We start from the raw sequence: 17639 nt of genomic DNA on the forward strand, positions 1-17639 counted from the left end.
ATGAAGTGATATCTCAGCTGTATGTGCTTCGTTCTCGTATGAAACATTGGGTTCTTAGCTAAGTGAATAGCACTCTGACTGTCGCAGAATAGTACACTATAATTCTGTTCTCTGCCCAGCTCTTTCAGAAGGTTTTGTAGCTAAATCATCTCCTTGCTGGCTTCTGTAATGGTAACATATTCTGCCTCAGTTGTCGAAAGAGCAACGATCTTTTGCAGTTGTGAGAACCAGCTCACTGCTGTCCCGCCTACGGTATAAACATACCCTGTGGTGCTTCTTCTAGTGTCAGTATCACCTCCTAGGTCTGCATCCACAAAACCTTGTAGTGTTTGACTGCCTTTTCTATAACACAAGCCTACATTTCTGGTACCTTTCAAATATCTTAGGATCCACTTGACAGCCTCCTAATGTTGTCTACCCGGATTGGCCATATATCTGCTCACAGCTCCCACTGCATGTGCAATGTCGGGTCTCGTGCATATCATAGCATACATCAAGCTGCCTACAGCTGAAGCATATGGTACCCTTGACATCTTCTTCAGCTCCTCATCATCCTTGGGTGATTGCTCTTTTGAAAGTTTGAAGTGGCTTGCCAAAGGTGTCTTCACAGGATCTGCATCTGTCATATTGAATCTATTCAGCACCTTATCAATGTAGTTAGCTTGAGAAAGCTTCAGTGTTCCAGCCACCTTATCCCTTTCAATCCTTAGCCCAAGCATCTGTTTTGCTGCACCCATGTCTTTCATTGCAAACTTCCTTGATAGCTCTTTCTTTCATCTTTCAATCTCTTGTAGGTTCGGTCCGGCTATCAACATGTCGTCAACATACAAGAGTAAGATGATAAAACTGCCATCAAGTACCTTATGATAATAGCAATGATCTTCTTGACATCTTGCAAAACCATTGTTGATCATGAATCCATCGAACTTTTTGTACCACAACCTCGGAGCCTGTTTCAAACCATACAAACTTCTCTTCAATTTGCATACAAGGTTCTCCTTGCTAGGGACTGCAAAGCCAATAGGTTGCTGCATGTAGATGTCTTCATCAATCTCTCCATGGAGAAATGCAGTTGTAACATCCAACTGCTCCAAATACAGATTTTCTGCTGCCACAATACTCAGAATCACTCTGATTGTTGAATATTTGACCACCGGAGAGAAAATCTTAGTGTAGTCGATACCTTCCTTCTGTTGGAAGCCTTTCACAACCAACCTTGCTTTGTACCTCTTGCTGCCATCATGTTCCTCTTTAACTTTGTAGACCCACTTGTTCTGTAAAGCCTTCTTGCCTTCTGGTAGTGAACTGAGCTCCCAAGTTTGATTTCTATCCAAGGACTTCATCTCGTCCTTCATGGCTAACTCCTACTTCATCGAATCTTTGCTTTGCATGGCTTCTTCATAACACTCTGGTTCACCTTCATCCGTCAATAGCAGATAATGTAAAGAGGATGAATATCTATCCGGTTGTCTGGAGATTCTTGTAGATCTTCTCAGCTGCGGTATACTTGGTTGAGGTTGTGCCGCAACAGTTTCTGAATTTTCAGGATTTCTCTGAACTCTTTTGGCAACGTCTTCTTCTGTAATCTCTTGCAACTCAACTTGCTGTTTTTCCTTGCTTTGCTCCCCTACATTCTCAAAATCTGAAGTATTCTTGTCCTTATAGAGAACTCGCTCAATGAATATCACATCCTTGCTTCTGATGACCTTCTGGTTCTGCGCATCCCAGAACTTGTAACCAAAATCATCTGTACCGTATCCAATGAAGAAACATTTTCTGGACTTTGCATCTAGCTTGTCCCTTTTCTCTGTGATGAGAGCACAAAAGTGCGATCTACATATCACTTAAATTAGTATTATTGCTAACAAATAATGATAAAAGTGCTGCATTAATATTATATTTTTGTGGGGTGCAGGTGATTATAAATCAAAGCTAAGATGCGCATTGGGTCCAAACATCACCGCAGGTGACCAGCCAACTGCATGTTTCAACCCCAGTTGCACACTAGAAGGAGTCTAAGTTCAGCCATCCAGTTCACTGCAACAAATTCCCAGCAGCCCGTGCAGCTCAGCCCGATGGAGCCCACGTGCAGCCCATCCTCTTCTCCCGTGAGCTATCCAAAGCGCCCAAGGCCATGCTATCAGCTCCTTCAGCCGTCCGCATGTGAATCTTCCATGATCAGCTCGCTTTCGAGTTCCAAATCTCAGCTTCCTTCCGCTTCTCCTGCAAGCCAGAGCATACATCCCAGCCGTCACCACCGCATCATCTGCCACGTCCGAAGATCCTGCAACCAGCCTTCTCCCTGCGTCCCGACCTCACCATGCACCTTCTCAGCATTCCAGATTTTAGTCATCCTAACTCCAACGATCAAGCCCAGCCGTTCAGCATCCCATGAAGCATCTCATCCGCATCAGATTCTTCAAGCGTCCCGGCTTCTTCCACGAGTCCCAGATCCCAGTCTTCCGCGTCCATGCTCCTCCCAGCCATCCGCGTGCACCCTCCCAGCAAAGTCCAGCCTTTTCCAGCATCCTGCGAGTGACCCACGTCGTCCGCTTCTTCCGCGAGCCAAGATTCTTTTCTTCCGCCTAGCTCTCCCGAGATCACATGCTCCCGGATCTTTCTCCCCACCAGCGCATCAATCGAGTCCGCGATTCCAGCGGGGAAGAGATCGCGATCCATCCACGATCGGATCCTCCAGGCCACTGCAATCTCCCGAGATTCATCCTATCCATTTGTTTCCACCGCGTGCGAGGAAAGGGGGGATTGATATACCTCTCGGCTGGGATGGGTTGGAGGGGAGTTCATTTCGAAAAACAGAGTCTCAGCCCCATTCGAAAAAGAAGAAGAAAAAAAAGAGAGGAAACAGGGCATGCCCAGTTTCTGAAAATAAAAAGAAAAAAAAGAGAGAAGGAAGAGGAACAGGGGAGATTTCTTTTATGTTGATGGACGGCTAATTTCTTAGGGAGGGAGATGGAGGAACCTTTGATGTATTGCTCTTTAAAGTAAACTCTAAACTTTTGCCTTGAATGAATTATATTTACTAATATGTTTTTGATCCATGCATAGTTATTTCGTAGATAGCTCTTTAAGGGATTATGATTATTGATATATGGATTGCTTTAGTATTTGATTCGCCGTAGACGTAGAAAGCACGACGAATGCTTAGAAATTGAGTTCATATGTTCATGAAACATATACCATGATTAGATCTATCCTACCATTCATTTTTAATCAAGAACCATAGAGTTTATTTCTTGGATGCAATATCATCAAGGGGGATTCCAGATCCCTACCATCTTTATTTCATTGAACTTTGTTTATTGCTATATTGTTCTCCGATTTTAATTTATGAAAATCAAAACATCATCTTAATCCACATATTTATTCAACTGAAAATTACATCTAAAAATTACGCTAATAATCTATAGATCGTTCCCTGAGGATTCGACCTCGAACTCCCGAGAATTTACTACTTGTGCGATTCTCCTATACTTGGGAGATTAGTTTCGCGAAAACATTTTTGCGAACGCGCCAAGTTTTTGGCGCCGTTGCCGGGGAACGGCTTAGTTATTAGTATAATTTTAGATTTAATTAGTACCCTATCAGTTAAATTGAACATTAGAGTAAAACTAAAACTGAAAAAAAAATTCTGCTATTTTTATTTCCTGCACAGTTTGCATCAAACTCCGATATCAAAGTAATTAACCATCTGATTGAACTCAAATTTGGTCGTCAGGTGTAGGACCAGTGTTTTATTCATCTAAACGGTCTGATTGACATTCTGAAACTTTTAAGACTATTAGATTAATACGAAACCTTGTTGCTTTCTGTTTTGAATTTTCTGCATTTAATTGTTTTAGAATAAGAATTTTATTGTTATCATATCTCATTAACCCTTGTTGCTAATTAAAAATTTAAAAAAAAAAACTTTAAGAAAAGATCAAGGGTGATTATTCAAAAATTAAAAAAAAGAGAAAAACCTAAAATTTCAAATTCAAATTTCAGAATTCAAATCTCAAACTTCAACTCATAAATTTTTTTTTAAAAAAATAAATAAATAATTTGCTTGATCACCTATTCAATGAAATTTAATGTCATGTCATAAACATTAAAAAAAAAAATCTCTTGATTGTTGCATATAGTATAAGGCATCAGCATAAAATATTCTAAGGGCTGAACCCATTTAAAAAGATAAGGTCGGGATTTCATCACTCGTCCTTAGCCCAAAAATCACCCCATTGCATAAATATCCTAAGCTTAACTAAAATCAACTAGACGTTGGCCCCTAAGGACATTCGAGCTCAATAGGATGAAGACCATCGAAAGTTGCACCAATTTCGCTCTGTGGCTTAGTTGATGTCTAGGCAAGCTTTGTTCCTATAAGGAAGACAGTTCATCTGTTCGAGGCAAGTAGGTTTTAAGTGGGACCTTTGCGAACGCATCGTGACCCCTCCACTTACCTGGGAGCTTACCTGGTCAACTCGGTTCATTAGACCGGATTGGAGGCTTAGGTGCCCTCTTCAAACCAGTTAGGAGCTGTCTAGAAATTTAAAAAAAACATTAGAAATTGAGGTGTAATATTTAGTTGCATGTTTGATTGTGAATAGATTTTTGTTTTAGGGTGTAGTTTTAGGGTATCTTTAGTTGGTACTTTTATTTATATTTATTTTTTTAAAAAAAACATAAAAAAAAATTAAATTTTGTATGCTAGGTTGGAATAGGGACGACACCGGTCGATTAAGTCGTACAACTTTAGATCATCCCTTAGGACACATCCTTGAAATTCCTTCGCAGTATCTCACACCTTATGAGATGGCAAATTTTTCTGATGATGTAGGAAGTCACCATAGTGATGAAGGTAGACCTCCAGTTATGATACTTCGACAATACTTACACCCCACTAGGACTAGTCAACCTTCATGCATGATTATTCCTGAAAATGTAGGACACTTTGAAATCAAACCAGGAGTAATTCAATTGCTGCCCAAGTATCATGGGATGGAATCCGAGAACCCTTATCTTCATCTTAAGGATTTTGAGGAAATTAGCATCACATTTAGAGTGCCAAATGTATCGGAAGATGTCTTTAAATTGACCTTGTTTCCTTTTTCCTTAAAGGATAAAGCCAAAACATGGCTGAACTTCTTGAGACCTAGATCGCTAGGAACATGGCATGATATGCAAAGAGAATTCTTGAAAAAATTCTTTCCCGCACAAAGGACTAACTTTTTGAAAAGGCACATTAGTAACTTACAACAAAAAGACCATGAAACATTTTATGAATGCTGGGAGAGATTTAAAGAATTGCTTCTCTCTTGTCCTCATCATGGGTTTGAAACATGGAGAACCATTAGTTTCTTTTACGAAGGGTTGTCTCTACAGTTAAAACAATTTATAGAGACTATGTGCAATGGTCTATTTTTGGAAAAGCAACCCGATGAGGCATGGGACTATTTAGACTCTCTCGCAGAGACTGCACAATTATAGGATACAGGGGATAGAGTGAATAAACCTTTGCCTAAGCCTACTAGCATTCCACACGGGGGCCTTTACAACCTTAGTACTCAGGATGATATTCAGGCTAAAATGGCAGCCCTTACTAGGAAGGTAGAGGAAATTGAACTTAGAAGGATTGAACCCGTCAAGACCGTAGAACATAACAGCGAGTGTTGTAGGATTTGCGAGATGCCTGGCCATCTCACCACTGATTGCCCCACAATACCCGCATTCAAGGAAGTCTTGCACGATCAGGCCAATGCTATGAATACCTATCAAAAATCTTTCAATAATCCTTTTTCGGGTACGTACAACCCTGGTTGGAAGAACCATCCAAATTTCAGGTGGAGGAATGACCAACCTCAACAAGTATATAACCCAACTCCTCCACCTCCGCACCCTCATTATGCACATGCACCCCCTCAAAAACCCAGTCTTGAAGAAACTTTGCAATCTTTCATGCAAGGTCAAGCTAAAATCAATGATGAATTAAGAAATCAACTGACAACGCTGACCACTGCTTTAAGTGCTCAAGAGAAGGGTAAGCTACCAGCTCAACCACAACCTAACCCTCAAGTCTATGGTGGTAGCAATGCATCATCTTTAACTTCGCATAAAAAACAAGCGAAGAGTATAATAACTTTGCGAAGTGGAAAAGTTATTGACCGACCAGTCCCAGAACAAACACAAGTCATACCTGATTCTGACCCTCCAAAGACAAAAGAAAAGGATAACGAAGAAATTGAAGCACCAACATCTACTGAAAAAATCAAATGTCCTTTTCCAGCACCATTTCCACAAAGATTAAAGCCCTTGCAAAAGCTTGAACCAAACTCTGAAATTCTTGAGCTTTTTAAGCAAGTAAAAATCAATGTACCTCTTCTTGATGCAATTAAACAAGTGCCTTCATATGCAAAATTTTTGAAGGATTTGTGCACTGTCAAACGTCGATTAAATGTCAAGAAGAAGGCATTTCTGGCTGAAAATGTGAGTGCGATTTTACAGCATAACATTTTCCCTAAATATAAGGATCCAGGTTGCCCAACTATCTCGTGCATCATTGGCAATTTTAGGATTGAGCGAGCATTGCTAGATTTAGGAGCGAGTGTGAACTTGTTGCCATATACGGTATATGAGCAACTCGATTTGGGTGAGTTGAAGCCAACAACTGTAACCTTACAATTAGCTGACAAGTCAGTGAAGGTTCCTAGAGGAATTATCGAAGATGTGTTGGTCCAAGTAGACAAATTCTATTTTCCTGTCGACTTTATCGTACTGGACACACATCCGGCTTCCAATTCACCATCTCAGATTCCAGTCATCTTAGGACGTCCATTCCTTGCAACTTCTAATGCATTGATCAATTGTAGGAATGGTGTCATGAAGCTTTCTTTTGGCAATATGACCTTGGAACTGAACGTTTTTAGTATAGGTAAACAACCCAGTGATCATGAAGAAAGTAAAGAAGTTGAATGGGTTGAAACCATTGCGGAAGAATATTTGTTAAAAGAAACATTTACTGAATCAGCCGACAATGGTTTGATAGATTGGTGTTCTGAAGGTACTGCTGATGATATGGTCCCACCTATTTTAGATAACTCGGATGTCATGATGGTCAATAGGTGGAGACCAAGAATAGAGGAATTTGAACAGTTGCCACCTCGAAAAGCAAAGATAGTACCATCCCATGAACAAACACCTAAGCTCGAGTTGAAACCTTTATCGAAGGAACTCAAGTATGCCTTTCTTGGACCCGAGGACACATTTCCTATAATCATCTCATCTGATTTGGATCATGCCCAAGAAAGAAAATTACTTTGTGTTCTAAAGAATCATAAAGGAGCTTTAGGGTGGTCTATTGCCGACTTGAAGGGGATTAGCCCTTTAATTTGCACGCACCGGATATATTTGGAGGACAATGCTAAAACCACAAGGCAAATGCAATGCAGGTTGAATCCTATGATGAGAGATGTGGTTAAAGCAGAAGTCCTCAAGTTGCTTGACGTGGGTATTATTTACCCAATTTCCGACAGCAAGTGGGTAAGTCCTACTCAAGTCGTTCCTAAGAAGTCGGGTCTGACGGTAGTCAAAAATGAGCAGGGTGAGTTAGCTCCGACTCGCGTTCCGACGAGTTGGCGCATGTGTGTTGACTACCGAAAATTAAATTTGGTCACTAGGAAGGATCACTTTCCCCTACCCTTCCTAGACCAAGTTTTGGAAAGAGTTGCAGGACACAAATTCTATTGTTTTCTCGATGGCTATTCCGGGTACTACCAAATCGAAATTTCACCTGAGGATCAAGAAAAGACTACCTTCACTTGTCCTTTTGGCACATTCGCTTTCCGTCGGATGCCATTCGGGTTGTGTAATGCACCTGCAACATTTCAAAGGTGTATGCTCAGCATTTTTGAAGAAATAAACGAAAAATTTTTAGAAGTGTTTATGGATGATTTCTCTATTTTTGGCGATTCTTTTGATGATTGTTTATTACATTTACAAGCAGACTTAGCTCGATGCATGGAAAAGAATTTGATACTGAATTGGGAGAAATGCCACTTCATGGTGCCAAAGGGAATTGTCCTAGGACATATTGTTTCATCGAAGGGCATGGAAGTTGATAGAGCTAAGAATGACCTAATCGCCAAGCTACCTGCACCCAAGACGGTTAGAGATGTTAGATCATTTTTGGGTCATGCCGGATTTTATAGGAGGTTCATCAAGGACTTTAGTGTCATAGCTCGACCATTATGTAACCTCCTATCCCTTGATACACCGTTCAATTGGACCGAAACCTGTCAAGAGGCATTCGAAAAATTGAAGGCTATGCTTAGCACTGCACCCATCGTGCGACCACCTGATTGGTCATTACCTTTTGAGATCATGTGCGATGCTAGTGACTATGCGATAGGAGCTGTCATAGGACAACGCAAGGATAATAAGCCATATGTCATCTACTATGCAAGCAAAACCTTAAATGATGCTCAAATGAATTACACCACCACCGAGAAAGAATTGCTTGCAGTAGTATTTGCATTAGACAAATTTCGCTCTTATATCCTTGGTGCTCCTATTGTTATCTTCACGGATCATGCAGCGCTAAAATATTTACTGGATAAGAAAGAGGCCAAACCACGCTTAATACGATGGATACTTCTACTCTAAGAATTTGACATCACTATCAAAGATAAAAAGGGAGTAGAAAATGTGGTTGCTGACCATCTATCACGGCTAGTTGTTCATGATTTGGTGCCACAGTTGCCCATCAAAGACTCATTCCATGAAGAGCAGCTATTTGCACTTTCTACTATACCATGGTATGCTGATATTGTAAACTTTCTTGTCACGAACCGGATGCCGGAGCATTGGGGATCGAATGATAAGAATAATTTCTTGCGTGAAGTAAGGAGTTATTATTATGATGCCCCTTATTTGTTCAAGTATTGCAATGATCAAATCTTTAGAAGATGCATTCCAGATCATGAGATACAAAGTGTACTCTCTTTCTGTCATGCCAATGCTTGCGGAGGACACTTTGCATCTAAGAAAACGGCAGCTAAGGTGTTACAATGTGGTTTTTATTGGCCTACGCTATTTAAAGATGCCCACGAGTTCTGTAGGACATGTGACCCATGTCAACATGTTGGAAGTCTAACTCGTAGGCAAATGATGCCTCTTCAGTCCATTACTGCTATTGAAATTTTTGACATGTGGGGCATTGATTTCATGGGCCCATTTCCACCGTCTTTTAGATATGAGTACATTTTGGTTGGTGTTGAGTATGTGTCCAAATGGGTGGAAGCTGTATCTTGTCGAACAAATGACCACAAACCAGTTTTAAAATTTCTTAAAGAAAACATATTTTCTAGGTTTGGGATGCCCAAGGTTATAATTAGTGATGGGGGAAAACATTTCTGTAATAAACCTTTCGAGATTCTATTACGAAAGTACGGTATCACCCATAGAATTGCAACTCCTTATCACCCGCAGACTAGTGGCCAAGTAGAGTTAGCCAATCGGGAGATTAAACGAATTTTAGAGAAAACGGTGAATCCATCACGCAAAGACTGGTCTTTAAAACTTTCTGATGCATTGTGGGCTTACCGTACTGCTTATAAAACTATTCTTGGTATGTCCCCGTATCGGCTAGTCTATGAAAAAGCATGTCATCTACCTGTTGAAATAGAGCATAGATCGTATTGGGCCATTAGAAAATTAAACTTTGAACTTTCAGATGCTGGTTTCGTTAGAAAATTACAATTAAGTGAATTGAATGAAATTCGTCGGGATGCGTATGACAATGCTAGACTTTGTAAAGAACAAATGAAAATTAGGCATGATAAATCAATTCTAAGAAAATCTTTTGAACCTGCACAAAAAGTTCTTTGTTATGACTCTCACTTACATTTGTTTCCTGGAAAGTTACGATCAAGATGGATAGGTCCTTTCATTGTAAAAACTGTTTTTCCACACGGGGCAGTTAAAATTGAGAATCCACAGGATGGCAAAATTTTTAAGGTAAATGGACACAGATTAAAACCTTTTCTTGAGAATTTTGCAGATGAAGAGGACTCCTTTCCCTTGGAGGAGCCTTCTTATGACTGAGCATGACGGCCAAGGTATGTGTATATTAGTTAGAATTCAATTTTTTTTCTTTTATTTCTAGTTTTCTTCTTATTTTGTAGGTCTTCTTTTCTAAAACTCAACAGCTCAAGGTATTCTTCTTCTCTCTATTATTTTCTCTATTGTCTCTCATATATAGTTTTCTTGCATTTTTTTTACATTGAGGATAATGCAATGTTTAAGTTGGGGGGAGGGCAATATTTTGAAAAAAAAAAAACTTGTTTTTGCATTTGATTTATTCTATTACTTTCTTTTCTGAGCAAATGCACATGTATTTTCATATTGAGTGTGTGCAACTATTAAGGCAAGGAACACATGCATACTATGACTGATCAGAGACCTATTATTAGATCCCCACACGTGTACTTAATGACAATAGGAAGGCCTCAGGAGTTCATATTTGTTAACTGCATTTTTGTTAGCCTTATCCATAAAAGAAGTATGAGTATCCTTGTTCATACCATAAGGTTCAGGATTTGGTTTTCACATAAAGATAGAGGTTGAATATCCCGACTAGATTACTTAGGTGCCTTATGATCCGACCTTGGTTGACCTATAGTCACAATGCAGTCACATATATAATAAAAATATTTATATGGTTCAGTCTACCATTTCTTTTCTTGCATAATTATTATTCAAAAAAAAAAAAACTTACGATGACAAGTCTGGCCTCGTGGCGTAGTCTGGTTCGAGTAATTACGTCCAAGGGGTGTTTCACCTAATGTCTTGAGCCAACTGGATCGGGGGTCATTGACTGAAAGCTCGCTTCATGGACCTTACTAGAGCCTAATGGGGTTGGATAGCTGTAGTTGTCATGTGTATTGAAAAAAAAAAAGAATGAAATAAAAATAAGCATGAATGAGTTGGTTAGGCTGAACCTAGTGACATGTGGTAATGACTGGTTTGACTCTATTGTATTGGACCTCTGTGTACCCGAGTTGTTTAGTTGGGATTGATAGCTCTTTCTTTACTTGCAAACCATTCTTGACAAATTTAGACAACATGTGATATTCTGAAAATTTGATGGATCAGGTTCTAACAAATTGTAGAAAACACTTGTGAACTTGAGTAGTGCACCTAAAACTCAGGCAGTGCCCTATTGTGGTGGAGGTATTAGTACTCTGAGAAAGTCATTCGATTTGATGCACACTACATTTTTATATTTCCTTGCTTTGATTGTTGCCATGCTTGAAAATATATATCAATTAATTACATGTGTATTAGCTTAGAATTTATTTCACATTTTTATTAGGATCTCATGTCATATCATTCATGATGTTTGTGGGTAACGTCCCTGAAAACTCTCACGAGACAACACTCGTCCACTAGGGTAACCTAGAGGTTTAACGGCTTGTTGCACATGCTAAGTGCAATCGTGATTCCTACGAAAGTGAGTACTTATCTTAATTTTTATGCAATTAGTTCTAATAAAACATCAAAGGATCAACCAACACTTTTTGTACTCTAATGTTATTGTTTACTCTGAATTGCTAGAGACTAGCATTAAGCTAGTTGGGGGGTGTGATGAGAGCACAAAAGTGCGATCTACATATCACTTAAATTAGTATTATTGCTAACAAATAATGATAAAAGTGCTGCATTAATATTATATTTTTGTGGGGTGCAGGTGATTATAAATCAAAGCTAAGATGTGCATTGGGTCCAAACATCACCGCAGGTGACCACCAGCCAACTGCATGTTTCAACCCCAGTTGCACACTAGAAGGAGTCTAAGTTCAGCCATCCAGTTCACTGCAACAAATTCCCAGCAGCCCGTGCAGCTCAGCCCGATGGAGCCCACGTGCAGCCCATCCTCTTCTCCCGTGAGCTATCCAAAGCGCCCAAGGCCATGCTATCAGCTCCTTCAGCCGTCCGCATGTGAATCTTCCGTGATCAGCTCGCTTCCGAGTTCCAAATCTCAGCTTCCTTCCGCTTCTCCCGCAAGCCAGAGCATACATCCCAGCCGTCACCACCGCATCATCTGCCGCGTCCGAAGATCCTGCAACCAGCCTTCTCCCTGCGTCCCGACCTCACCAGTGCACCTTCTCAGCATTCCAGATTTTAGTCATCCTAACTCCAACGATCAAGCCCAGCCGTTCAGCATCCCATGAAGCATCTCATCCGCATCAGATTCTTCAAGCGTCCCGGCTTCTTCCACGAGTCCCAGATCCCAGTCTTCCGCGTCCATGCTCCTCCCAGCCATCCGCGTGCACCCTCCCAGCAAAGTCCAGCCTTTTCCAGCATCCTGCGAGTGACCCACGTCGTCCGCTTCTTCCGCGAGCCAAGATTCTTTTCTTCTGCCTAGCTCTCCCGAGATCACATGCTCCCGGATCTTTCTCCCCACCAGCGCATCAATCGAGTCTGCGATTCCAGCGGGGAAGAGATCGCGATCCATCCACGATCGGATCCTCCAGGCCACTGCAATCTCCCGAGATTCATCCTATCCATTCGTTTCCACCGCGTGCGAGGAAAGGGGGGATTGATATACCTCTCGGCTGGGATGGGTTGGGGGGGGAGTTCATTTCGAAAAAACAGAGTCTCAGCCCCATTCGAAAAAGAAGAAGAAAAAAAAGAGAGGAAACAGGGCATGCCCTGTTTCTGAAAATAAAAAGAAAAAAAAAAGAGAGAAGGAAGAGGAACAGGGGAGATTTCTTTTATGTTGATGGACGGCTAATTTCTTAGGGAGGGAGATGGAGAAACCTTTGATGTATTGCTCTTTAAAGTAAACTCTAAACTTTTGCCTTGAATGAATTATATTTACTAATATGTTTTTGATCCATGCATAGTTATTTCGTAGATAGCTCTTTAAGGGATTATGATTATTGATATATGGATTGCTTTAGTATTTGATTTGCCGTAGACGTAGAAAGCACGATGAATGCTTAGAAATTGAGTTCATATGTTCATGAAACATATACCATGATTAGATCTATCCTACCATTCATTTTTAATCAAGAACCATAGAGTTTATTTCTTGGATGCAATATCATCAAGGGGGATTCCAGATCCCTACCATCTTTATTTCATTGAACTTTGTTTATTGCTATATTGTTCTCCGATTTTAATTTATGAAAATCAAAACATCATCTTAATCCACATATTTATTCAACTGAAAATTACATCTAAAAATTACGCTAATAATCTATAGATCGTTCCCTGAGGATTCGACCTCGAACTTCCGAGAATTTACTACTTGTGCGATTCTCCTATACTTGGGAGATTAGTTTCGCGAAAACATTTTTGCGAACGCGTCAAGTTTTTGGCGCATGTGCACAAAGGAGACACACCCAAAGACCCTCAAGTGTGACAAATTTACTATTTTTCCTGTCCACTCTTCTTCAGGCAATTTGCAATCTAGGGGAACCGACGGGCCTCTGTTTATCAGATACGCTGCGGTGTTGACTGCCTCAGCCCAAAACATCTTGGGCAAACCAGCATGGATCCTCATACTATTGGCTCTCTCATTTAGGGTTCTGTTCATTCGCTCAGCCACCCCATTTTGCTGCGGTGTGCTCGGTATTGTCTTCTCCATTCGGATTCCATTCATTGCGCAGAATTTCTTAAACTCGCTGCTGTCATACTCACCGCCATTATCAGACCTTAGTCGTTTTATCTTTACACCAGATTCATTCTCCACTAGACTTTTCCACTTCTTAAAGGTGACAAATACCTCTGATTTGTGCTTCATGAAATAAATCCAAACCTTTCTGGTAGAGTCGTCAATGAACGTGACATAATAGTGTGAGCCTCCAAGAGATGCAACTGGTGAAGGCCCCCACACATCTGTGTGTACAAGCTCTAGCTTTTCTGTCTTCGGTGTTCTTCCACCCTTTGAGAAACTAACTCTTTTCTGCTTCCCAAATATGCAGTCTTCACAGAGACCTACATCAACAGTTTTCAGATCTGCTAGCTTGTTCTTCTTCACCATCATCTTCATACCTTTCTCACTCATATGTCCGAGTCTGCGATGCCAAAGACAACTATCTGCACCTCTTTCTGCTAATGCTACCGTATCCTTGGTGTCATTGGTCATGTAGAGAGTTCCCAACTTGTTCCCACGTGCTATCACCATAGCTCCTTTGGTAATTTTTCATGAACCACCTATGAAGGTAGTAACATACCCTTCGCTGTCAAGCTGCCCAACAGAAATCAAGTTTCTCTTCAAGCCTGGGACATGCCTCACATTCTTCAGTTTCCACACTGACTGATTCAGCATCCTGATATGAACTTCACCTTTCCCCACAATATCTAAAGGCTCATCATCAGCGAGATAAACCTTTCCGAAGTCTCCTGCAGTGTAATTCAGCATACACTCCTTCCGTGAGGTAGAATGAAACGAAGCTCCAGAGTCTAGTATCCACGATTCCATAGGACTGTCCACGCTGAGAATCAAAGCATCGTTGGCTTCATCTGTGGTTGCATTCACGGACTCCTCATTCTGCCCCTTGCTTGGATTCTTCTTTCTGAGCCAACAATTCTTCCTCGTGTGGCCCATCTTGCCACAATACCAGCAGCCATCGCCTTTCGATCTAGACTTGCTCCTCCTCTTAGACTTCGATCTGCCATGATTTTCACTGCGTTGCACAGTTCTTCCTCTACCTTCAGATATGTTCAGAATCGAACCAGATTTCACACCAGACTCCCTCCTTCTGATATCTTCACTGAGTATCAGATTTCGGACCTCCTCAAACTTCAGTTTGTTTGAGCCGCAGGAACTGCTTACAGCTGTCACCGTTGCACCCCAACTTTCTGGCAAGGAGGATAGGAGAATTAGAGCACGAACTTCATCCTCAAAGCTGATTTCCACCGAACTCAACTGGCTCGTAATCAGATTGAACTCATTGATGTGATCCGTAACTGAGGAACCTTCACTCATCTTCAGATTGAATAAACGGCGCATCAGGTACACCTTGTTAGAGGCCGAGGGTTTTTCATACATATTCGACAATGCTTTCAGCAAACCTGCTGTTGTCTTCTCTTCCAAAACGTTGAACGCAATGTTTCGAGCCAACGTCAAGCGAACAACTCCCAAAGCCTGACGATCCATTAAATCCCAGTCGGCCTGTGACATATTATCGGTTTCATACCTTCAAGAGGTAGATGAAGTTTCTTCTGATATAAATAATCTTCGATCTGCATCTTCCAGAAACCAAAGTCTTTGCCATCAAATCTGTCAATCTTGACCTTGCCTTCTTCAGCCGCCATTGCTCCCACTCTTTTTTTTTTTCTTCGAACCAGATTGCTCTGATACCAGTTGTTAGGGATCAACCCTACGAATGCGGAATATAAAAGATAGTAGGAGAAAGAATAACACGGCAAAAACAATAGCAAAACGCACAAGACACTCAAGTTTATGTGGTTCGGAGTCTCTTGCTCCTACGTCCACAGCCGCACAGATCAATATTTCACTATATGATCAAAGGAAGTTACAGAGATTCAAGAGAAGAGAAACAAAACTCTCTTTCACACAGCAAACAATCTCTCTCAAGACGAGCAACACGTCGTCTTCCTGATGCACACAAAGGATCTACTTTTGGAACCTCTCGTTGATGAGTTCTAGGGTTTCTCCAGGTTGCAACCACACCTCTCGTGTCCCTCAAGAAGTCTATATATACCTCCCAATCTCTTACTTTGATTAGGGCTCAAAAACCTTGGCTTGGACCCGGTTCATAACTCAGCCTCGCGTGAAAACCGTGCTCGAGTCGACTCCCGCAATTCTGCGAGTCGACTCGGCAACAGTCCACAAAAAAATGCCTCTCTGTCTACCTGTGGGAGTCGACTCCTGGAGTTCTCGAGTCGACTCCAACACTGGGGAGTCGACTCCAGGTCTGCTGGAGTCGACTCCAAAAACTGTGCCAAGACTACCTGCGTGCCAGAGTCGACTCCAAGTCTGCTGGAGTCGACTCCGGACCTTGCTGAAGGTTTCTTTCTTTGCTGATTCAACTCTGAATCTTCTCGAAACTCTTTCCGGCTTGTCTTCCCTTGATCCTCCACCACCATAGTGCACATAGGGGTCTAGGAAAAGGGAATGGATCAGGCTCCACAACCCAACATTACTCACCTCCTCGGCTGCAGCTCGTTGTCGCTCCGGGGCGGAGCCCATTTTTTTCTGCTTTACAGGTCTGCTGGTCGGCTTCGCCCGGAGTCGATGGACCATGACCTCAGGGTCAATTCCTGGTACGTCGGCGGGCGACCAGGCGAAGACATCAGCATTGTCTCGCAGGAAGCTAATGAGGTGATCCCTCTCGCGGATGCCAAGGCCGGAGCGGACCTATACAGTTAGCTCGGAAAAACTTTCTCGTAGAGGAACTTGAACAAGAAGCTCACCGAGCTCTACTTGCTTCCTCCAGGGGTTGTCCCTTGCGTCCAGGGTTTCTATGGATAGCGAGGGGCCTGTTGCCTGAGTTGGCACCTCGGCTGATGGCTCTTGCCGGCTTGACGCTTCAATTGGTTGCTTCGCCTTGCGGGTCGCCAAATAGCACTGCTTGGCTATCAGCTGGTTTCCGCAGACCTCGCCTACTCCTTGGTTGGTGGGGAATCGTACGAGCAGATGGTAGGTGGAGACCGCGGCTCGGAGAGCATTGAGTCCTGGTCGTCCGAGGATGGCATTGTAGGCTGAGGATAGACGGACCACAAGAAAGTCCGTCCTCACAGTGCTTTCCTGGGGAGCGAGGCCGACCGTAACAAGGAAGCTGACTTCACCCTCGACTGGGACCGAATCTCCGGTGAACCCGACTAGTGGGGTATTAATATTTCGGAGATGTCCTTTCGGTAACCCCATTTTTTGGTAGGCATGGTAATACAAAACATTGGCCGAGCTCCCATTATCAACTAAGACACGCTTTACATCAAACTTATTTACAATCATGGAGATGACCACAGTATCATCATGAGGGGTCTCAACCCCTTCCAAATCCTCATCCGAGAACGAGATGGCTTCGGAAGTGCGTGGGCGCTTTGGGGGAACTTCCTGGGCTGGCTCTCCAGCAGAAGTCCCTCCCCTAATGACATTGATGGTGCCTGCGATGGGTCTGTTGTCATTTGGATTCTCAGGGGGCGTGGCGTTTTCTGCTGGCCTCCTCTCTTCACGTCGGTTCCGTATGAACCGATTGAGCACCCCGCGGTGAATAAGCGCCTCGATCTCATCTCGGAGCTGAATACAGTCCTCCGTGTCGTGCCCATGGTCTCGATGGAAGCGGCAGTACTTCCTGGGATTGCGTGGGAATCCCGTATCCCGCATGGGAGGTGGAGGTCGGAAAAAGTCCCGGCCTTCAATTTCCATCAGAATCTCGGCCCGGGGTGCATTGATGGGTGTGTAATTCTCGTACCTCCCTGGGTACGCTCGAGGCCATGGTGGGGACCTTGGTCGAGGTGGGGTCCTTCGTTGTGGCTGTCCCCGCTGCCGAGGCGGGCTCCTCAGTCGGGGGAGGTTCTTCTCTCGATGGGGGGATCGGCTTCTTTGTCGGCCGCGTTCCTCGCGGCGTTTCTTCTGCTTCCTTGAGGCGGGCTCGATCGCACCCCAC

General features: G+C 42.6%; 1 pseudogene; it reads right to left on the minus strand.

Annotated features, from left to right (window-relative positions):
• Positions 1-5235: 5235 nt before the first annotated feature.
• On the minus strand, positions 5236-5333 carry LOC120105273 (small nucleolar RNA R71; annotated as a pseudogene).
• Between the last annotated feature and the right edge of the window lie 12306 nt (positions 5334-17639).

Source organism: Phoenix dactylifera, chromosome 13 (assembly GCF_051530095.1).
Source record: "Phoenix dactylifera cultivar Ajwa chromosome 13, Ajwa_hap1_PhDact_Kaust_v1.1, whole genome shotgun sequence".
NCBI classification, from domain to species: Eukaryota; Viridiplantae; Streptophyta; class Magnoliopsida; order Arecales; family Arecaceae; genus Phoenix; species Phoenix dactylifera.